Source organism: Lissotriton helveticus, chromosome 4_1, assembly GCF_964261635.1.
Source record: "Lissotriton helveticus chromosome 4_1, aLisHel1.1, whole genome shotgun sequence".
Classification (NCBI taxonomy): domain Eukaryota; kingdom Metazoa; phylum Chordata; class Amphibia; order Caudata; family Salamandridae; genus Lissotriton; species Lissotriton helveticus.
In genome coordinates, this window is record NC_136063.1 from 273,673,211 (window position 1) to 273,693,015 (window position 19,805).

Consider the following 19,805-nt stretch of genomic DNA (forward strand, 5'->3'; position numbering starts at 1 on the left):
GGCAGCGCGCATGCGCTGCTTGCTCTGCGAGACTGCTGTAGTAGAGTATGAGAGAGAAGCCAGCCTCTCCACCCATATTTCTCATTGGCTTGTGTCATTGTCTTTCGTAAATGCTGCCTTCGGATTCGTTGATAGGCTTGTTAGTCCCTCCTTTGTACTGCCTTGTCTTCATTTGTAACCTCCCACGGCTACTGGCCCCTTTATTTCGGTTATTACACAGAACCTGTTATTTAGTCTGTAAGCACTATTCATTTTATTGAATTTCGCTTACTGCAGGCCGAACATGCGCTGCCTCAGCTGAAACCAAGCAGCACGGCTGCCCCCGTAACTCGGGCCCCTGCTTTCAATCACTTTAACCCATCATTATCTTGTGTCGGTTTCAACCTCCCAAGTAAAATGGATTTCGAAATGATTAGCAAATTAAGTCATGTGAATTCCAGGTAGCACATAATCCTGTGCTAATTGGCTGACGCTGACAACAGCACATCTGCTTTACATGTTATCTGCACTAAAGACACTTGAGGGGTTGTTTTCAAAAGCCTGTTTTATTAACAACAACAAAACTACCACCACCACCAATACCACCACCAATATACCACCACCAATAGCACCACCAATACACTACCACCAACACCACCACCACCAACACCAAAACCACCACCAATACCAACACCACCACCAATACCACCAATACCACCAATTCCACCACCACCAATACATCACCAATACCACCACCGCCAATACCATCACTACCAATACCCCACCAATACCACCGCCACCACCAATACCATCACCGTCAATTCCAATACCACCACCACCAATACCAACACCACCAATACCACCAATACCAATACAACCACTACCAACAATACCACCTCCACCACCAATACCCCCACTACCAATACCACCACCACCAATAGCTTTTATTTCCCTTCCATACTCTCACACCCGCAATCCAAAATCATTTGCGGACGGAATGAGAGCAGTGGCACACTGGATGGCACAGAACTACCTCCAATGCAACGTGACCAAAACTGAGGTCATGTTGTTTGGGAGGGCAACTCTAATGTGGTCTCCAGACTGGTGGCCCTTAGAGTTGGGACCTGTCCCAACCCCGAAACAAACAGTCAAAAATCTTGGTATTCGGCTGGATCAAGCCCTCCTACTTAAGGAACACACTACCCAAGTCACAGGTGCATGTTTCCGTGTGGTTGGGCTGCTCCGGTGCGTTTTTCCATTTCTGCCAGACAACCACAGGAAAACGCTTGTTCAGACTTTAATAATAAGTAGGATGGACTACTGTAATGGCCTATACATATCGGCCAATGAGGAACAACTGGATAAATTGCAAGTGGTCCAAAACACTGCAGCGAGGCTAGTTCTCAATGCCCCTCCCAGAACGCCCTCTCGTCCCCTTCTTCACCAACTCCACTGGTTACCGGTAAAGCAGCGTGTTAAATTTAAGATATGTTGTACCATACATAAATGCCTGTTTGGCACTGGACTCAGATACCTAAAGGAAAAATTTGTTCCATATACCCCTGGACGTACTTTACGCTCCAGTAGCCACCAATTGCTTCAGGTCCCAAGGCTCAGAAGAGCCAGACAGGGAGGTCGGGCCCTTTCTTACAAAGGACCTGTCCTTTGGAACTCCCTACCCCCTGTGCTGAAACAAATCACCAGTCTTGAATCCTTCAGGAAAAACCTAAAAACCTATCTTTTTACACTGCCTTAGGTAAAATTTCTTTTACAAAAACAGTTAAAAATCCCTGATAGAGACTAACCAATGGAAGCACAAGCGCAGAGATATCCCTTCGGGAATTGAATCAGGCGCTATATAAGATAATAAATAAATAAAATAATTAAATACCAACACCATTACCACCACCACCACCACCTATACCACCACCAATACCACCACCACCACCATCAATATCAATACTGCCACCAATACCACCACCACCAATACCACCAATGCCACCACCACCACCAATACCACCAACGCCACCACCACCACCAATGCCACCAATACCACCAATAACAGCACCACCAATACCAGCACCACCAATACCACCACAACCACCAATACAACCAATACCACCACCACCACCACCAATATCACCAATACCACCACCACCAATACCACTACCACCACCTCAGCGCCTCTCACTCACTAGTGATAGCAGGGGCACTGTACCTGGCCGGAGCTGCAGCCGAGACCATCCCTCCCTCCATGCCTGCCATCAAGCACAGCCCGCCCTGCACCAGGAGGTGAAGCCAGGGCCTTACTACAGCTGGCGTGTTTTTTATTAGTCCTAAGATAGCAATGACATTATGCAATACCACACTGCACACTCAAATCACAGAGAAGACAGGAAATAGCCCCCGCTCCCACTCTTCCTCCTGGGCCGCGACAGTGTAATCACAGAGCAAAAGGTGTTGGAGCTCTTTGTTAGTGTTTATAGCTCGGATCATATGTAACTGTCACTTCACGCTTTGTGTCTGTGTAATTTATAACACTTGTAAATCTTTTTCACTGCTCTATTTATCACTACTTTGAAGATGTCGCAGGCCGGTCTCTTCCTCTTATATTTACAATCTAACAAGCGGTCGAGAAGGCCCTTTATTGCACTGCAATAGGTTTTCGCATTTGGGAGAGTTTAAGATTTTAGTATTGTAAATGACAATGCCTTTTATTTATGTTTTAAAGCCCAAAACATAAATAAAAGGCATTGTCATGTACAATGCCAATAGCTCAAACTCGCTTGAATGCGAGACCTATTGTATTGCAAATGCTTGTTCAACATCCTCTCACCCGCTCCCGTCCCTTGCTCTAGCCCATGGCCCACCCATATTCTGTTTAGGTTCCCCCAAGGCTCATAGTTACTTTCATTGAATACATCGTTGCTAATTTCCTTCAAAACATCAGTGAACATGGTATTCATGGCACACTATCAGTAACAGTAGTGGAAGTAATTTGGTATTAAACCATCAATAAAAATATTCACAATCCTATCTAAATAGATTTAATTTAAGTTAGAGTTGTATAAAGTGCAAAATTATTCACCAATAATTGGCTTTACGATATGAGGACAGCATGTACAACATATTTGTTGATGACCTGTCCTTCCACTGAGAATTGGGGTAACACACAGACAGAGAAAGAAGTGGGTCATTTAATACATGAGAGAGAACCACAAGGTCCATGCTGCCCAAAAAGCAAGACAAAAAACAGTCAAGGAGTTCTTTGAGTCTCCCAGGAGTCGACGAGAGGACCCCCACAACATAGGACTACAATTGCAAGAACACAACAGAGGTACATCCTCCAACATGACTTTGATGAAGGTATAACTACTCAGCAGCCTTTAAGCCTTTAAAATTGAACAGAGCGAAGGGGGCACATCCAATGATCTTATGGCCCTTATATCAGGCCTAGAGGACATAATCTTGTTGCTATAAGCTGATGTAGACTGGACAGGGTGCAGAGTGGTCAAGCCGGAAGGTCACATTCAAAGAATTCAAGGAAGCCAGCCAGATACTTGGACAATAATGCAATGCCTTGTGGACACAAAATGAAGTTCTCGCCAGGAAGATGGACGATTTGAAAAACCAAACCGGAGGCTCTGATTTTGAGTCATTCGTACGAGGCCTATGAGATTCTCTACTAGAAGGGAACAGAGAACATGCATAATCGTTAGCATCTAGTCTTGCCATTGAATTGACTCTGGGCTTCGCTTGCACGTAGAAATGAACAAAGAACATCCAACAATAGACAGACTGCTTCAAGTTGGGCTGACAAGAACTGAGGACATGAACAAGCCATGGGACATTTTGGAGAAATTGCATGACTAACAATTACAAGAGAAGGTGCTCAAGGTGTCGGTAGAGAAGGACTAGATAGATTACAATGGCTTTGAGTTCTCCCTGTTGCAAGAGATTGCACCCCGTACATTAGCCCAGTTACAAACCTTCAGGCCAATTGCAGGCAAGCTAAGACACGGTATAGATCTTCCTATTTGAAATTGCCCTTGAATTTGAAAATAAAACTCCTCACCTCTGGCATAGCGATGGCGATGAAGATCCTGAACGTACAGCTCAATGACCCACAAGATGAAAATGTAACACAAGGGAGATCAACATCGAGGCTTTCAGTTAGCCTTGTTCCCACGGTGCATCTAATTTTCACTAAGCCAGACAAGGAGAACCTCCAACTGATGAGAAGCACCATCAGTGTTGGATCTGGCCCTCTCTCCAAGGCAAACCTCAAACATTTTTGTTGGCCTTTAGGACTCTGTGCACTTTACCGCTGCCAACCAGGGCTAAAGTGCATGTGCTCCCTCATTTACGCAAAATTGGCACAATGAGTTTACTTGTACATTTCTAGTAAAGTGGTACTATATGTACCCAGGGCCTGTAAATTAAAAACTGATTTCGCCACCCACTTAAGTACTCTTTTAAAACATGTCTCAAGCCTGCCATTGCAAGGCAAGGCAGTTGGCCTTTGTGTAGTCGTAACCATTGAGTGCCTGCAGCCCGTATCCTAGGTCACTTGACTAGGTGTAGCTGGCAGTTGGCGTTTGTGTATTCCACCCAGACAGTAGCACAATATAGGGTTTTGGGTGTTCGCAGGATGGGCTTTCCTGACTTGTAACGGGGGGGGGGCAAGCTGTCACCTGTCAGACTTGCACTTCAAGACTCTGCCTCAGCTCACACACAAAAAATGTCACACTAGCCTGTTGTGCCAGCAGACAGTCTGGGGCCAGGCAGGGAGGCAGAAACTTCCAGACACCTCTGTAAGAGGAACCCTCCAGAAGTTTCTTCCACTTCAAAGGCGGCACCAGGTATAAAAAGAGCACCCTTTGACCAATTCCTCAGTACACTCCTGGATCTGTGGCTACTCCAGAAGGACTGACCTGCTGCCAGAGGATAGCCCTGCTCCATGAGGCCTGTCCTGCGGTCTGAGAATGAAGAATGGACCTGCACCCTTCTTCCCAAGCTAAAGCATCTTCAGGGTCAGCTGACTGACCTCCTGTTCTGAGCTACAAGGAAACAACACGCTCCTGAGGCCTTGCTGCAACTGCCCAGTTGACCTGCAAAGCTGGACCTGCAATGCTAGACGTACAACTGGACCTGCTTGAGCCATGCAGGCCTCTACTGGAGTGGTTTCCTGATTCCCAAGAGGTGTACCTCAGTTCCATGTCCTTTGGTGTGGTATCAGTTGAGATCCTCTTAAAAGAAAAGGAGACATCTTGAAGTTTTGGGGTTTTGTGCAACTGTTTGCACCAACCATCAATGCAAAGCTCCTCTGAACACAACTCTGCGCTACAGCGACTACCAGCAGCTGTCAGTGATGACAGGTAATTTGAGATCTGCACTTTGCACTACAGCATCAGCAGTCCGCATTGACTACTGACGCAAAGCTCCAGCAACGTATGTGATGCCTGATAGAATTTTTGCAGTACATCAATGACCATCCACGAAACCCAGCCTGCTGTTTGTGTTACTGCGATGACCATCGCTACGCTCTCTCTGCTCCTGCTGGCCTTCTTTATTGCAATCTTTAGAAGGTAACTTTTTCAACAGGACTAATATTGGTCCCTGTATCCAGAACGTTTCCATTATGGTCAGTCTGAACTTGTGGCTTTCACCTGGTCTGGCACGGCCAGATAATTGCGAGTGGCACTTTGAGCGTAAGGCACTATATTTAACTTAAATCTTTCAAATTACATATCTCCAGTTCTACCAATTAGATTTATCTCATTTTGGTGGCAAATAATTTTTCTTGTGTTGTGCTTTCACTTTATTCTGTTTGTGTGCTGCATAAATACTTTACATATTGCCTCTCAGTTATGCCTGTTGATTTGTGCCTTCTCCATGCGCTGTTAATGTTATTTACAATATTAGTTATGCAAGTGCAAATCATATCTTTTGCGAGAACACAGTGCATGGTAAAGTGTAGAGTTATAGTTACTGTAGTTTGGCTAATAAGTTGAAAACACTGTGTTTGTAGGTGAGAAATTCATATTCAGGGAATTCTGGGTAAGAAAACGTTGGGGGATCAATGCACGCTACACTTGCCTGGACTCCCTCGAGTGTCTAGTTTTCCGAAATGTCTGGGTTTTGCAGGTTTTCCTAGATGGCCGCTGACCAAAAACGAAGGTGACCCCTTGCAAAACCAGGTCATTGTGTGAATTATACTTGCTATGCCTCCACAATACGTTTTGGGCCCTTACCTGTCGCCCGCACTTGGCCCAACCACACAAGTGAGGTAGCATTTTTATTGGGAGACCTGAGGGATAGCTGGGTGGTAGGAGATTTGTCCTGGCCTGGTGATCCCACAACTTGCCGCACAGAGATGTTAAGAAAATGTGATTTGTTCTGCTAAATTTGAGGTTTGTGGGGGATTCTGAGTAGGAAAACATTGGGCGATCTACACATGCCGCATCTCCTTGGACTGTCCAGGGTGTTTAGTTTTTTAAATGTCTGAGATTGGTATATTTCCCTACATGGCAGCCAAGTCCGGGACCAAAAACGTAGATTACCCCCTTGCAAAACCAGGGTACTAGGCCTACCCACACAAATGAGTTACTATTTTTATCAAGATACTTTGGGAAATCGGGGTTGAAGGAAGTTTGTGGCTCCCCTTAGATCCCAGAACTTTACATCACAGAAATGTGAGGAAAATATGTGTTTTAGACGAACTTTAATGTTTGCATGGGATTCTGGGTAACAGACCGTGGTGAGAGCCACATGAGCCACCCTATCATGGATTCCCCTGGGTGTCTTGTTTTGAAAAATGTACAGGTTTGCTAGATTTCTGTCAGTGCCAGCGGATCTAGGGCCCAAAATCCACAGCTAGGCACATTGCAAACAAGCATTGGCATAGCCAATAGGTCGAGCCTTTAGGACCTTTTAAGTGTTTAGACATGCAACAGTTGATGTTGTTGCACCAAGGAAATTGTGCTGGATATGCCAATGCTTGTTCATTTATGATTCGCGTTATTTTACGTGTAGCTACCTGGAGGTGAAAGACCAAAAAAACTTACAGAATATATTGTTTTTTACCCCATCCCTGTGACCCCGTTCCCAATCTCACTGACCCCGCCCTATTACATGCATCACCACTGTTCCCATACTTCTTTAATGCACTTCGAATGCACTTCGAATGCTGTTTTTACATTACCTTATAGAAATTCGACTGTTATTTTTAATTGAATTTCAACATTCTGAAATGGAAAATACGTATTAGTGCATTTAATGTGTAACTAATAACACCAAAATATAAATGTAATAACAAAAATAAATGCAATTAATCAATGGTCAATAACTAAAATTAAAATTATTTTGCGTCTTAAGTTTTAATGAGAGAAAATGTCAGTTCTGAAAAGGCTACAACATTATATTTCTTATTTCTACAGAACATGTAGAGGACTACGCCTGCTACCCTGTGTTGTAAAACCCCATTCTAAAACAACGCACTGTCTCCTGATATCCAGTGAATTTTTGGAACGAACTGAAGAGCACGGATGGCAAGACTTGTCATCATTGGTCAATGGTCGGTGTTTGAATGGTAGAAGGTGACGCCAATTGAGAGCTTGAGCACTCTCCAGAGACGCTAGTCTGGTTGGTCAAGGACAGAGCAATTCAGTGGTTATTGGTCGGTTTTGTTATCGTTTGAATTTTCCGCAATGTGCATTTGCGTGCTACAAGTGAAGCGTCACTGCTTTGCTAGTAAAGGGGAACACAGAACTAAACAGGTGGAAAGAGGACGCCCACGGTGATAACAGCGTGAGAAGATAGCACTAAAGAAAGGATTAAAAGGAGATCAAAGAGAGGGAAGGAAGTACTGAGTGGCCAGGGAAGGGAGGAGTCTTAAGAAAAAAGTTAGACTCAGAAGAGACAGAGAGGAAAAGAAGAGCGGCTGACAAAGTGAGATGGCGAGGAGAGAAATGTGTGGAAAAATACAAACTGGGGGGGCACTACCAACCAGAATATAAGATCCTTAATTATTGCCCGGCGATGTCGCCTCTCGAACCCACCAAGAAGTTAAACCATTGAAGAGGCAGGCGCTGGAGACTGGAAGGCAGGAAACAAGGTTTTTATTCTCTCCGGAGGAGAACACAACGAAACGGACAGAAGGTATCGTTCAGAGGTGCTCTAACTGCATCTCGGAGGCCTGGCCTCTTATACATGAGTTTATCTCTTTATTACATGTAACACATTCTCGTCGATACTTTGATGTACGAAAAGACATCCTCAGAATCCCCCCTTCCCAGCCCGTTCCCATGCAAGGCTACAGTGGAAGTCCCCGCCCCGTTCACAACAGGTGATGATCATTGCGCAGCTGGGTATTCCGCCGATTCACGGAGTGTGCGGGTTTCGATCGGATCTTGTGGGATGGGGGGGCTTTGATCATCTCGGGGGTCCTTTGAGGAGGGAAGCTTCCTATTGTATGGGGAGGGGCAGGAGTATGGTATCGGCAGAGCTAGGTGTCGGCCTGGGAACGGGAAGACAGACGGGCACACGGGAAAAAGGGGGTTTGCATCAAAAGGGCCGGAGGTCATGACGGGGAAGCAGGGAGATGTCGCGCTGGGCACAGGATGAGCGCCTGGGGCAGAGCAGTGCCGAGGAGGGGTTTATGACTCAAGGCAGGTGCAAGCAAAAAGGGGGGGGGGGTTGCCAGCGAAGTTAGGAGAGAGAGAGAGAGAGACGCGCTAGCTCTCAGCGAGAGCGGGGGAGCCATGGTGTCCAAAATGGCGGCTGTTTTACGCGCACAAAAGGTTTAAGGGGAGCAAGAGGGCGCCGATAATGTTGACGGTTTTCAGCCTGACTTTTAACAGTCCTCCCTTTTCAACATATCTAGCCAACTTGCTTATTCAATGTCAATTTTCATCAAATCCCTAACTTCGGTATCATATAATGCCCTCATATGTTCGCTTCCAATGTCCACAGTTTTGGGAAAAATACAACTCGCACATAAAGAACACATAGGTGGCAAACATTGAATTCCTAAGCATAGGCCACATATTACAACTACGGGAATCAGGATAATGGTGAGCAGTCTCCAGCCCCAGCTTTTGATGGTGTCCCAGAACCAACCACCAAGCGACCATTCTTCTTGCTCTTGGTGAACTTCCGAGGAGAGTCTGTGAAGATGTTCGATGGCTTTGTACACTGAGGGTGAGTTGTCCGGTATGTATGTACAACAGCTGGCCCCAATAATGCGGCATGCTCCTCCACGGTCCGCCAGAACTACATCCAGTACGAGGCGGTTCTGAAGGGCCACCAAACGGACCGCTTGGAGCTCGGCAGTGTTGTTGGCAAAGATGCCCGCTGTGATGTTCATGGTTGTCTCGACGGCCTGAGTCAAATGTCGGATGGCACGGCTGTTTGCCATCGGGCCCCAGAGGGGGACGAGTCCTTTCATTGCATCGAGGAACTGTGCTCCTGTTGAGTCGGCTTGCTCAACGTCTTTTGCTCGTTTTTGCCTGTGGTGATTCGCTGGGGCCACATAAGTTGGAGGAAGGACGAAGGAGATGTAGCAAGTGCCCCCCCAGCCTTTGGGGAGCCAGGTGTAGGCCTTTGTGCCACAGATGAAATACATGTTTGGGGAGGACACAAAGGAAGGTGGATCCGTGGAGTCCAAAGTTCTGGTAAAGCGGCAAGCGCTGTGACCCACCAGCTGTGTCCCAAGTCCTTCTACACACATGTGGCCTGTGACGTTGATGACCGTCAGGGCTACAGTCAGAGTGGCAGCCGTTCGTTTCCGCAGATAGGAGAAGGTGGGTCTGGTTGGATTGTGGAACACCTGCATTTCGATTCGTTCTTTGGCCGGAATGTCCATTTGGATTGAGTCGCTGGGTGTCAGCGGGCAGAAGTGTGTCTTTGTCTTGTTTCGCCCGGCCCCATGAGAAGAATGTGCTACAGCTCTGTTGGAGGTGGCATTGTCCGTATAGCTCTCTTGCAGGAGGATCAGCCAGGCAAGGCAGGAGCCGTGGACGGAGAAGGGTGAAGGGATGAATGGTATTGAATGTCCAGTGGCATGGGGTAGCAACCCACAGATCCAGCAGTTGGTGGCGTTGGTGGCAAGATTGTGCTGGTGAAGTAGCTGCACGAAAGAGTTGTTCCAAAACTCCTTTCGCCTCTCTCTTAGTTGAGGAGAGAGTGAAATTAGATAATGTTCCTTCGTGGTGGTAGGCTGAGCAGTGGTTAGGAATGTTTCGTGCGCAGGTGCGTGTTCTTCCATAATCCAGAGCGTAGTCATGAGGAGAAAACAGAGGAGGATTACGATGAAGAGTGCAATTGTCTTTGAGCTATGGAGCCTGTCTGTTCTCGGATTTCTGTAGTGGGTATTTCCCGTTGTCTCAGTCGGCTTCTTGTTTGGCGCTTCCATCATCTTCTTATCTGGCGCTTCCATCATCTTCGTCTTCAAGGTGCTCGGTAGTGGGCAGGACCACAGACTCAGTTTTAGCTTCTCTCCAGGTAACCCTTGGTAGTTTGGGTCACCGTTCTGAGATTTCTTAAGCTTAGTCCGTGGCCTACTTAGCCGAAGCTCCCTCCTTTCGACGCAGGAAATACCCTTCTCGAGATGGCACAGTGGGGTCAGGATGTTTTGAAAGTTCAAGTGTCTCTGTATCAGGGTAGCAGCTCAACGATGGTCGGTCCCGGTTCAGGAGCTCTTCTTGGGTGTTGACGGTGTCTGTCGTGGCCAGGGCTGGAGAGATCTTTTTGCAGTGATGAGCGTGCAGCCAGTGTTTCTTCCCCTCCACTCGAAGTGCGGTCCGAGTGGTGATCAGCACTTGCCAGGGGCCCGTCCACCGGGGTTCCAAACTCTTTGATCGCTGAAAGTTTCGGATCAGCACGAAGTCCCCCGGCTGGATGGCGTGACCCGGACCCCTGGAAGCATCGGGGATGGCCTGCCGCACCTGCTGATGAAGGACAGACAAAGTTTCAGTCAATTTGTACAGATAATCAGACATTAGGACATCCGGAACGTCATGAATGGACGTTGGTTTCGGGGCAGACCAGACGCTCATGGGTCGGCCGAAGACAACTTCATAAGGGGTTAAGTGATGTCGGGTGGGGGTAGAGCGCATCGATAGCAATGCCAATGGGAGGGCGTCTGGCCATTTCAGGCCCGTCGTAGCCACTATTTTGGCCAGTTTAAGCTTTAGCGTGGCATTGTGTCGTTCGACCAGCCCAGCAGATTGAGGGTGGAAGACTGCGTGGAATTTCTGTTTGATACCCAGCCCATTTAGGATGAGCTGGATAACGTTGGCTACAAAGTGGGGGCCATTATCACTCCATAAAACACGACAGAGGCCATAACGGGGGAAAAACTCTTTTAACAGGACCTTTGCAGTGGCCATAGCGGTGTTGTCACGGGTCGGATATGCTTCCACCCATTTGCTAAATGCGCACACCACGACAAGTACATATTTCAGGCCTTGGCATCTGTCTAGCTGGATGTAGTCCATCTGCAGGACTTCAAATGGGTGGTTTGGGACCCCAAATCCCCCCCGGGGTACTACAGTTCCCTTCCCGGGGTTGTGTTGCAGGCATATTAAGCATTGTTGGACCAGGCGTTTTGCGGAATCTGGGATCTTGTCATTGTGCCAAACCCTGGAGACAAGTTCGATCATGGGGGCTGATCCTATGTGGGCTGGGGAGTGTGCCATGGATAATATGGGAATCAGGTATGAATCAGGTAGCAACCATCTGTTCGTGTCTTTTGTCCGCCAGCAGCCTTCATCGTCTTTCAATCCCACCCGTGCCCATTCAGTCAATTCATGTTGTGTGCTAGCCATTTGTATGTCTCTAATTGTGTCCTTGGTGTCAGTCCAGTTTTCTGCTTGTGACCTGGTCACGTACATACGTGTTGTCGTTCTATTTTCTGCTGTCGTTCGGGCGGTGATGTCGGCTAGTGCGTTTCCCTGTCCAATAATGTCTGTCACCTTCTTGTGTGCCTGGCATTTGATCACGGCAAGCTTGTTGGGGAGGAGGACAGCTTCGATTAAGGCGGAGACTAAATCCCCGTGCAGGATGGGTGTGCCGTGTGAGGTCAAGTATCCTCTCTCCCTCCAGAGGAGCCCAAAATGGTGAACCACCCCGAAGGCGTACTGGCTGTCGGTGTAAATGTTTGCCGTGGTTCCTGTTGCCAGGATGCAGGCTCTCGTCAAAGCAATCAGTTCCGCTGCCTGAGCAGATCGCTGGGTGATGCGGGCTGTTTCTACTACAGTTCGAGCTGTGGTGACTGCATAGGCAGCGGAAGTGGTACCATCGGAGAGTTTGATGCAAGAACCGTCCACCCACAACTCCCCGTCGGGGTCAGGGAAAGCTGTGTCTCTGAGGTCGACCCTACTCCTGGTCTGTTCGTCCGTAAGAGTCACGCAGTCATGTACGGGGTGCACATTGGGGTCGTTCTCTGGCAGGGGTAACAGAGTTGCTGGGTTCAGTGTGGTGCATCTTTTCAGGGTGATATGGGGGGCAAGCAAGGTTAGTTCGTATCCAGTCAGTCGTGCACTCGTCAGATGTTGCGTCTTGGTTTGGTTCAGGAGGGTGTCGACTGCATGGGGTACCAGTACCGTGAGGGAATTCGAGAGTACAATCCCCTCACTCTGTCGGATAGAGACTGCAGCAGCAGCTACAGCTCGAAGGCAGGCAGGCAAGGCTCTGGCGACAGGGTCAAGAGTGGCAGAGAAGTAAGCGCACGGTCGTTGCTTAGGACCGATGGCCTGGGTCAGGACAGATAAAGCGCACCCCTCCCTTTCGTGAGTGTAAAGGGAGAAGGGCTTCCTGTAATCAGGGGTACCCAGGACAGGGGCTGAGCAAAGGGCATCTCGTAGTTCTGTGAAGGAGGTTTGACACTCAGGAGTCCAAGGGAGTGGGAAAGGGACGTCTTTGTTTAAGAGAGAGAGCAGTGGTTTTACAACGAGGCTGAAGTTTGGCAACCATTGTCGGCAGAAGGAGGTGAGGCCTAATAGGGAGCGAACCTGCTTCTGGGTTTTAGGGACAGGGGTGTCTAGAATGGTCTGGATTCGATCAGGGGTGAGTTTCCTTCCATCTTTGGACAGAAGGTGGCCTAGGTAAGTGACCTGGGGTAGGCAGAATTGCAACTTCTTCTTGGAGACCTTGTGGCCATTTTCCGCAAGGAAGTGCAAGAGTTGAATGGTGGCGGTAACCGCTAGAGGGGTGGTGTCGGCTGCCAAGAGGATGTCATCGACATATTGTACCAACACCACCCCGTCGGGTAACCGGACTTGGTCTAGTTGCCTTTTGAGGGCCTGGCTGTAGATGCTAGGGCTCTCCGTGTAGCCTTGAGGGGCTTGGCAAAACCTATATGAGCGGGATTTTAGAGTAAAGCCGAAGAGATATCGGCTGTCTGGGTGGATGGGGATGGAGAAGAATGCGTTCTTGAGGTCGATGACGGAAAAGGTGGTTGCAGTGGATGGAATCAAGGTCAGGATGGTGGTGATGTCTGAGACCACAGGGTACTGGGGTACTACCACTTTGTTGATCTCTCGGAGGTCGATGATGAAACGGTATGTTTTCTCATCTCCCTCTCCCTGCTTCTTGATAATGGGCAAGATAGGGCTGTTGCAAACGTTGCTAACCACTTCCTCTACCACTCCTGCGTCTATCAATGACTGGATAATCATTACCAATGCCTTCTCGCCCTCTGGCGATATCCGATATTGTGGGAGTTTTGGGAGTGTTGCGTCTGGTCGGACAGTAATGTGCACTGGGTCAATTAACATACGCCCTACGTCCGAATCCGCTTTGGCCCACAGATACGGAGGCAGGGTGTCAAGCAGGGACGCGTCGACGTCGGTGATGGAAAACATGTGTCGGGGGGAACAATGTTTAAGCAGAACGGGGTTGTCGTAAAGAAACACTCGAACTCCATCTTGAGAACACCTAATCGTCGCTCGGAAGTGTTTCAGTAAGTCAAGTCCCATAATGGCGTCAGGGCTATTGGAGGAGAGCAAGAACGTGGTGTCGGTGGTGTTGTTTTCTACGTCAAAGAGAATCGGGGCAGACAAAGGGTTGGTGGAGGGCGTTCCATCGAAACCTGTCGATGTTATGAGTGAGCCAGACAAGGGTGCCCTTGGAATCAGTCGTTTAGATAACGCACTACGTGTTGCGCCAGTGTCTACCAGAAATGGAGACTTGGTACCCAGGACCTTAGCAGTGACATAAGGGCCCTGCTGGTCAACATAGAGCTCGACTGGATCCCTCCCTCGCCCTTGGCTGTCCTATGCAAAGGTGTGAGTGTCGTCATAGTCAGATTGTTGATATTGGTTCTGTCTGGGTCGATCGAACGTATTCGGTCTGCTTGATCTGACATTAGTCGCGTCATTTGGGGGCCCTCGTTGTGTTCCCCTAGGTCTCGGTCCGTTTGCTACCTCCCTGGGGTCTCTGTTCCGGATCATTTCCAGGAGAACTGGGCACTGGGATTTCCAATGGCCAGTCTCTTTGCAGAAAGCGCACTGGTCATCTCTAAGGTCTGTGCGTCCACTGTAGGGAGTCAGAGTGCGGTCCTGGGGAAATGCAGTCTTAGGGGCGTTTGTCTGGTAGTTTCCCCGGTATTGGTCTCGTCCTATAGTCACCCCTTGCAGTTTGGCAATCATCACCCTCTCCTTTAAGTCTTTCTTCTTTTTCTCTGTCGCCCTATCGTTCTCATTTTTCTGATGTTCATAATATTGGGCCATTTGAAGAATCGCCGTAGGTTTGGAGGCTGCCCAACTACTCTCGCTGGCCTGTAGTTTCTGAGAGATGTCCAATGATAGGCCCTTAACATAATTCTGGACAAACAGATGGTGTCCGGTTGCAGTGGTCATGTCCTGGCCGCTGTAATCGGAGAACACCGTTTCAAACCGGGAGAAGTATTCCGATACATCCTCCTGGGGTTTTTGGCGACAGGCTGTTACTATCGACCAGTCCACTTTCTTTTCTGGGATTAGGGTTTTTAATTTCTCTACAATTTTATCTGGGAGGTCTAGAATGGATTTCAACGGCTTTTGTCCTGGTCCCCGTTGTTTGTCCAAGTCATCGAGTTGTGGCCAGGTATGTCCGAACAGCTCAAGGTGGTTGACTTTCCGGATTTGCTTCCACACATCAGCTGGTAGACATAACCCGAAGAACAAGTCGATGTCAGCCAGGGTCATGATAGTCGAACCCAGGGCTGTACCTAATTCAGTATAGAAGGCAGTGGGGTTTTTACGTAGGTCGGGTAGAGACTTCCGGAATGTCAGTATCTCTTGCCGGTCCCATGGCTGGTAGACCCAGTTGTATACTACCCTTCCCTTCGCATCTTGGTTGTTTGCATCATCGTGAGTCCCCGTCCCCCGAGGAGGAACCCAGTAAGGGGCAGCCTCACGTATCGGCATCATGGTGTTAGATTGCTCGGTTGGCGGTTCGGTCACTACGGGGGCCGCGGATTTAGCTCCCGGCTTCCGTTCAGTGAGGTGGCGGAAAACCTCAAGCGTACGCGTAAGGAGGTCCGACACATCACACTCGCCCTCATCCCCGATATCGACCTTCCGGTACAGAGTCCTTAGGCTCTCGGGACCTTTGTCTCGATATCGGTCCTCGTATGCATTCAAGACATGATAACACAGTCGTACGGTAAAATGTCGTCTGTGACTCCCTGTATACGAGCTGAACATATCTGTGATGTACTCTTCATCATCCTTCCTTTCTACCAGTGTCCTTGCTATTTTGTCGATCCCCGCTCGCTCATCTTTGTCTAGCCTGTTTATTCTTGCAAGGCCAGTCTCTCGAGTCTCATGCTCGTCTAACGTTGTCGTTGATGCGGGTTTTAATACCAGGGGTTCGGCTGCCACAGAGGCCATTGGGGCCGACGCTGCGGTGGTACCTTCGCTTGTACCTGGGGGTGGCGCGTGCTGCGCCAAGGGCCGAGAAGGGGCGTATGGAGGGGGCATGTAGATGATAGGAGGACCTAACAGCAGGTCCTCATTGGCTTGTCGTTTCGAGGGCAAGTCAGGGTAGAGCATGGAGGGGGTTCTAACCGGACACTGGCTTGGCGTTTCCCTTTCTAGTTTCTGTTTAGCTTTCTCTCTTTCCTCTATCTCCTTTTTTAGCTTCTGAGCAGCTAGGTGGGCTGCTTTTTGCAGCTCTTTTTCCAACCTACTCTCAGTTTTCTTTTTACGCTGTTCAGTTTCTTTTCGCCACATGCCGAAGCTATCAAGCATAGTGGGTGTTGTCTTGTTTTTACCCAGGGCAGTTTCTAGCATTTTTATTTTATCATCATCGAAGGATCCTGTCAGGGGCCATTGACTTTCTTGACCCTGTTTTGTATATTTATGCCATAGTTTACTATAGGCAATAGCGGTCAATCCACGCTTCATGAACATGTCCTTATTAGGGGTGCCTTCCAGTGGGGCTGGATGGTCCATCTCTAATAAGCGGTCCGGGCTAAACAGGCTACCAATCAGTGGGGAGAAGACAGACATGACGGCTCGTAACGAGGGACTAAAAAGTCAGCACTGCCTATCTTATCACTAGGTGCAAAGACTGGACAGAATATTTCTATTCTACGTTGTTTGCAGGCAGTGAATACCTCATGGATCACAATAACCAAAGACCAACAAATAACAATGGGGAGAATGAGTAGGTCCGCAAAGATCTGCGTTACCTACCTTTTTCGCTATCTGCAAAAAGGGTGGTCTCTTCCCTGTTTGCAGACAGGGAATCTCCAGGAAACAATAATTTTGCGAACAACAGTTCAGTTTCAAGCAATTATAGGGTGAGGGAGAAAAAAATAAGCACGGCTGCTACCCTACCTATCCTCCACTGCTTGCAAAGAGAGAGACCTTTGTTTCTCCGTTTGCAGACAGTGAATCCCTCGTGGATCAAGATAACAAAAGACCGACAAATAACAATGGGGAGAGTGAGTAGGTCCGCAAAGATTTGCGTTACCTACCTTTTTCACTATCTGCAAAAAGGGTGGTCTCTTCCCTGTTTGCAGACAGGGAATCTCCAGGAAACAATAGTTTGTGAACAACAGCTCAGTTTCAGGTGACTATTGAGTGGGGGAGAAAAATAAGCACGGTTGTCTGCCCTACCTATCCTCCACTGCTTGCAAAGGGAGAGCCTGTTGTTTCTCCGTTTGCAGACAGTGAATCTCTAATTAAACAAAAAGGAGCAATACTAGTATTTAACAATCAAGCAAATTTTCGCAATTTGTCGTGGTAACACGACCTTACCCGGACCGCATGGACAGTGTCCTGACTTCCGAATCCAGCGCCCGATCGTCCTCTCTTCTTCGTTATCCTCGCGGCACTCCTGATGGTTCCCAGTCAGGACCGTAGATCACTCGAGAGAGGTCTGTTCGGAACCAGTGAAGTTCGGATGATCGGCTGTCAGACGAGGGTCTATCGGACAGACGCGTTCCCGATCGTTGCAGTCGTTCACTTTGTCGTCAGGACCTCTCCCACTGGATCCATGGGTCGCTGATGGGCCCCACGCTTGGGACGCCAATTGTGGAAAAATACAAACTGGGGGGGCACTACCAACCAGAATATAAGATCCTTAATTATTGCCCGGCGATGTCGCCTCTCGAACCCACCAAGAAGTTAAACCATTGAAGAGGCAGGCGCTGGAGACTGGAAGGCAGGAAACAAGGTTTTTATTCTCTCCGGAGGAGAACACAACGAAACGGACAGAAGGTATCGTTCAGAGGTGCTCTAACTGCATCTCGGAGGCCTGGCCTCTTATACATGAGTTTATCTCTTTATTACATGTAACACATTCTCGTCGATACTTTGATGTACGAAAAGACATCCTCAGAATCCCCCCTTCCCAGCCCGTTCCCATGCAAGGCTACAGTGGAAGTCCCCGCCCCGTTCACAACAGGTGATGATCATTGCGCAGCTGGGTATTCCGCCGATTCACGGAGTGTGCGGGTTTCGATCGGATCTTGTGGGATGGGGGGGCTTTGATCATCTCGGGGGTCCTTTGAGGAGGGAAGCTTCCTATTGTATGGGGAGGGGCAGGAGTATGGTATCGGCAGAGCTAGGTGTCGGCCTGGGAACGGGAAGACAGACGGGCACACGGGAAAAAGGGGGTTTGCATCAAAAGGGCCGGAGGTCATGACGGGGAAGCAGGGAGATGTCGCGCTGGGCACAGGATGAGCGCCTGGGGCAGAGCAGTGCCGAGGAGGGGTTTATGACTCAAGGCAGGTGCAAGCAAAAAGGGGGGGGGGGGGTTGCCAGCGAAGTTAGGAGAGAGAGAGAGAGAGACGCGCTAGCTCTCAGCGAGAGCGGGGGAGCCATGGTGTCCAAAATGGCGGCTGTTTTACGCGCACAAAAGGTTTAAGGGGAGCAAGAGGGCGCCGATAATGTTGACGGTTTTCAGCCTGACTTTTAACAAATGAGACTGAGGGGCACCTAAGGAATGAGTGGGCTTTAATAAAACTGCAGGGGAAGTTATTTAAAGAGGGTAAGAAACAGGAATTTTGTGAATTCGAGAGTACCGGGCCGAACCCCAAGATAGATGCGAACCTGGTGAGAGATGAAGCTGAAGAAGGTAGGGGCAAAGGAAAAAAAGTTACGCGGCCGCGAAAGTGAAAGAAAACAAGCACACGAGTAATGCGTGCGTACACGCGTGCCCATAACGAGAGAGGAAAGCCAGATGGTGCCTCTGCTCGAGCCTGTGAGCATAACCACATGCTCGAGGCCACACAGAAAATATGCGGTACGACTTTTGAAAGCCCACTCACTAAATGGCTCGCCAGGGTAGCGCATGCGCTGGCTCAGGCAAGACCTATGAAAGGGTCTGTTTTCAGTGGAAAAATGTGATGTGTCGGCGTTGCATTTTGCGCCGTTTCCTGTCACTGGCACTCAGCCTACCCACACAAGTTAGGTACCATTTTTATTGTGAAACTTGTGGGAATGCTAGGTAGAAGGAAGTTTGTGGCTCCCCTCAGATTCCAGAGCTTTCCATCAAATAAATGTGAGGAAAATGTGTTTTTAGGCACATTTTGAGGTTTGCTAAGGATTCTGGGTAACAGAACCTGGTGACAGCCACACACCACACAAGTCACCTCATCCTAGATTTCCCTGGATGTCTAGTTTTCACAACTGTACAGGCTTGCTAGTTTCCCCTATGTGTTGGCTGAGCTATGGCCCAAAATCTACAGCTAGGCACATTGCAAAAAGAGGGTACGTTTTCAGTGGAAAATGTGATGTGGCCCATTTCCTGTCGCAGGCACTAGGCCTACCCACCCCATTGACATACCATTTTTATCAAGAGAATTAGGGGACCACAGAATAGTAAACAGGTGTTATCATCAATTGTCTTTCCCTGAATTTCTGCTTCAAAATGTAAGACAGTGTGTAAAAAATAAGTCATTTTGAAAAATGCCCTCAAATTCACATGGTAGTATGGGAACCTACAAATTTAGAGATGTGCAAATAACAACTGCTTTTAAACTCCATATCCTTGATACCTCTTTTTTACTCTTTATATTTGAAAAAACAAATTACGTTATACCCGGTACAGAATGAAAAAAACATTGTTGCAATGTGCAGCTCCGTTATTGGCTCTGGGTACCTTGGGTTCTTGGTGAACCTACAAGCCCTATAAATCCTCGCAACCAGAAGGGTCCAGCAGATATAATGATATATGGTTTTAAAAAATTCAACATAGTTAGAAGAAGTTACACGTGAATTTTTTTTTTACAAAAGTCTTCCGGTTCATGAAAACTGGGAAGTTGGTGATTTTAGCACTGCAAACCCTTTGTTGATACCATTTGCAGGGGGAAACAAGATGCTTTCTTCTGC